Raw genomic sequence first — 3,883 nt, 5'->3', positions numbered from 1 at the left:
GTAATCAGAATCAGGACTCTAAAGGTACAGGAATTATATATATATAAAAGCAGGAGGGCAAATACTTGGAATTTGCCCAACTAATATTACAATCAAATACTGTAAAAAGAAAAGCTCAATTAAAAAATTATTAACATTTTAAACAAATATGTCATATATAATACATATATATGTATTTAAATATGTAATATATGTTTTATATATAAGTATGCAATACCTATTAAATAAATATGTAACATACGTGTTTTATATACATACATATAGATATATTTATGGTGATTAACCTATTTCTACTTTAATCTCATATACAACAGGCTGTGTCAGAGAAGAAATGTGTCTTTCAGGTAAAATTTACCAGACCAAAAATAGCCAAGTCCACACCCAGAGAATGGAATGGTAGACATAAAAATTCTGGTTCACGAGTTAGATTTAGTGCTCTGATGGAAATAGGAGTTTGCTTCCCTAAAAGGACAGATTATGTATTTATAATCAATTAATTAATATATTATTAATATAATATAAAGTTTATTATATATAATATAATGGTGTTATTAATATAATTAATATACATATTAATATATATTAATTTATATAAATATATTTGATATATAGATGATATAATATGAAATAGATATATTTTAAATTTTTATTTTAATCATTTGTCAATATTTTATCACGAACTTTATATGGTGTTTAGTGTTCTTTTGCACATTAGAAATTGGTGTTTAAACCCACCACTCCATCTCTCTTCATTCTAGTTTTATTCATATTTTGCCAAAAATCTAAGCTGTGCTATGCAAACTCTGAACCTGGACATAACCAGCATCCTGAATAGATACATGCCTATACCATTTGCCTGGCATTATATTCTGAATTTGTATATGATTTAATCAAACAGCGTTCATGGATTTTGGCAAGAACATGAGACTCCTGAGTCAGAGGTTAAGGATTTTATTACTCATGGCCCAGAAAATAATACAAGCATCAGTATACTCTTCTTCATTTATTTTACTGCCATTTTAGGAGGTAATGTAGATAGTCTCACATAGATATCTACACACATATACACAGTGAGATATGTGATTAGGAACCTAGAGTTTAAGAACCTGAATCTTTTTTACTAGGCAATAAGCATTACTGCACTTTGCTGTGAAGAGAAATGCTATTTCTATTTTCCAGTGCAGAAAGTGCTCAGGAATATAGCAGTTAGTGCCTCACTTAGAAGACATGTAGAAATTCAAGAAACTCATGGAAAGTTGTTCCCTACCAAGATGAATAATATATCATTATTTGAAAAAATGTTAAATCCTTGCCAACTTCCTTCCTGTTTCATCACCACAAACAACCCCCTTGAACTTTTCTGCGAACTTCAATTAATAGATTAAGGGAAAATGTATTCGGCCAAACAGGCATTGCAATGTTATGTGTAAGATTTTGTGGAAATTTCAAAAAAATATGAAAAAATTTGTAAAAGGGTACAAGAAAAATATGGCTGTTATGAAAACACTATAATATTTCATCTGCTAATGTGATGAAAAACTGCTGGCCAGGATTCTAGAAGATAAACAATTTCAAGAACTTTAACACTTAAAGTTGACTAGTGGTCAGTTGCTAAAATTTATTTTTTAATTGTATGAAATAACATCAATAGAACTAAATTTATACATTAATGTTTATTTAAGTAAATATCTTATAATCTCTCATAATTTCTTCTTATATGTTTAATACTCTAAAACTTAAGTATTCATGTCAAAATTAGAAATAATATGCCCACATTTCAAGGGTCGTCATTTGTTTTGTTCTGAAAATTAGTGGAAGTTACGTGATAAATTGTCTACATTATATAAGAAAAAAACAGCACATTGAAAACATTAAAAAGTTAGGTGGTTTAAAACTTATTAATCCAATATTTGTAACAAAGTTAGTCTTAATTTTGGTGAGAAAAAACATACTTTTGAATAAGTTCCTCATAGTAATTTGACCATACTACCATAATAGAACCATTATATTATCATTTTTCTTATTCAGTTTTTAAGGATTTGAAAGCAGTAGCATTAAAATTGAACTATCATGAAAAATCCTGATAACAATCACAGAAAAATATAATCATACATAATAGTAAGTAAATGTTTGGGGTTTCTGCATCTCTGAACTCATATCAATGAAAGTAAATTAGAAGTTAAAGGTGTTAAACTTGTTAAATAAGTTGTTGTAAAAACACAAGCTCTTAAAAACTCTAAAATTTGACATAATATTTTTATACTTTTGAGAGAAAGCAACTGATGCAAAAGCAAGGGCCAAAAGAGAATCGAGCACAATGTCAGTATTATTAGGCTGCCTCTAAAATAGTCTTCATTAACAAGACAAAATTACGACATTGGATTTACTTTGTTTCAAAAGTTCTGCCATAAGATAAAGATATTTTCATTGTTTTGAAGTGTCTTTTCTCTTCTATCAGTTTAGATTAAGTTATCAGAGAAGCTTCTATTATTGAGAAAAAAATTGAAGAGTGGGTATTAAAAAAAACTTCTACCATATTTGACTCTTTTGTCACACACCTGCTCATGCACATTCTCCATTCTATATACTGGGTAATCTACCCTTTTAGGGAGACAAATCCCTAATTTCATCAGAGCACTAAATCTAACTCATGAACCAGAATTTCTATGTCTATCATCCCATTCTTTGGGTGCAGATTAGGTTATTATTGACCTGGCAAATTTTAAGCTAAAAGACACATTTCTTCCCTGACACAGCCAATAGTATGTGAGAGTGAAGTAGGACTAGGTTAACAACCCTAAAAAATCATATTTGAAAAAGGACAATGAGAAACACATGGATTTACTGGTGTATAATTATCATAACCCAATACCAGAAATAATAAAATCATCTACTCTGAGAGTGGGATAAGTTTCTTCATTAGCCTATCTAGAAAATACTTATTTTGCTTTATGAAAGAAACTCATTTCTCATTTCTCTCCCCACTCTTGGTTCTGAACTTTAAGAGATTTTATCTCAATCGTTTTTTTCTTATTTTTTTTCATGTCCAAACTGAAGTAATTCATATTCAAGATTCCCCATGATCCAAGAAAGCCACTGATGCTACAGCTATTTTCTTCACATTTCATATAGGAAGAAGAAGTAAAATTGGGAATTCTAGCAAAATAACATCTGCTTACATCTGTTGGCCATCTCTAGCTGCCAGGGAGACTGAAAAATATAGGGTTTTTTTGGCCAAGTATGTTGTTTATCAGCACAAAATTATGGTGCTGCAAGTAAGATTGAATGGAAACATAAATATTGGCACAGTAACTAGTAATCTATGAAACAAAGCATAACATCAAATTAATCCTCTTTCTGCAACTGTGGTGTTCTCGTCCCATTTCCTGGTGAAACCTTGGTAGCACCATCCACTCAGTGAGCAACAGAAATCTGACAGTAATTTTTGATGTGTATTTTTCTCTCTCACCCCATATCCAATCACGAAAATATTCTCAGAATTCTCTCTCTTTTTATAATATCTCTCTCTTTTTATAATGTCAGCCAGATAATGTACTGATAGCATAATAAGGTTTGAGGAAAGCATGTCTCACACATGAGTCTGAAAACCTAAACATCACACTTGTGAACTACAAAAAGATCTCTCAGGATGCTTAATTACCTTCAACTTGGGTCCTTTAACACTCTACCTCCAGCTACATGTTTTTTTCCTTGCACTTTCAATCCAAAACATTAAAACCTATTAGATATATTCATGATCAGTTTCTCATTAGTTTCTTGATCCTTTGCAATCTGTTTTCTATTGCTTTTCTCCAATCTGAACACCCCTTAAAAAGGCATTCAAGGACATTGACTTGCTAAATCAAGTAAAACTTCTAATTTT

General features: G+C 30.3%; 1 non-coding gene across 1 annotated transcript; it reads right to left on the bottom strand.

The window, feature by feature from the left end:
- Positions 1 to 3,537: 3,537 nt before the first annotated feature.
- On the bottom strand, positions 3,538 to 3,641 carry LOC116809979 (small nucleolar RNA U13). Its single transcript, XR_004370132.1, has one exon. It is a non-coding gene; the product is annotated as a small nucleolar RNA U13 (small nucleolar RNA).
- Positions 3,642 to 3,883: the final 242 nt, after the last annotated feature.

Source organism: Hylobates moloch, unplaced genomic scaffold (genome assembly GCF_009828535.3).
Source record: "Hylobates moloch isolate HMO894 unplaced genomic scaffold, HMol_V3 SCAFFOLD_1, whole genome shotgun sequence".
Classification (NCBI taxonomy): domain Eukaryota; kingdom Metazoa; phylum Chordata; class Mammalia; order Primates; family Hylobatidae; genus Hylobates; species Hylobates moloch.
The sequence above is the reverse complement of the archived record's forward strand: the minus strand, read 5'-3'. Positions and strand labels throughout refer to the sequence as shown.